Source organism: Myotis brandtii, unplaced genomic scaffold (genome assembly GCF_000412655.1).
Source record: "Myotis brandtii unplaced genomic scaffold, ASM41265v1 scaffold693, whole genome shotgun sequence".
In the NCBI taxonomy this organism is placed as follows: domain Eukaryota; kingdom Metazoa; phylum Chordata; class Mammalia; order Chiroptera; family Vespertilionidae; genus Myotis; species Myotis brandtii.
In genome coordinates, this window is record NW_005370710.1 from 2,921,261 (window position 1) to 2,921,562 (window position 302).

Consider the following 302-nt stretch of genomic DNA (forward strand, 5'->3'; position numbering starts at 1 on the left):
GGGGTGTGCCCTGGGGGTCAGCTCCCAGATGCTGCCCCCGGCCAGGGTCCCGCGGAGGCAGCCCCGTGGCATTGATGGAAATGCCCCCGTGCCAACGAGGGCTTTGAAAAGAAATGTATAATGATCCCTAATTGGCACCCTCATTAGGTGCCAATTAAACACTTAAGTATTTCCTACAAGTTTCACACATTAATAAGGCAGCTCATTACATGGTAACGTGATTTATTTCTCGTATTTATTACATTGTTTCACCGCCGCTGACAGCGAGCGGAGCTCTTCTTAAAACGTGGCTTCCTACAGAT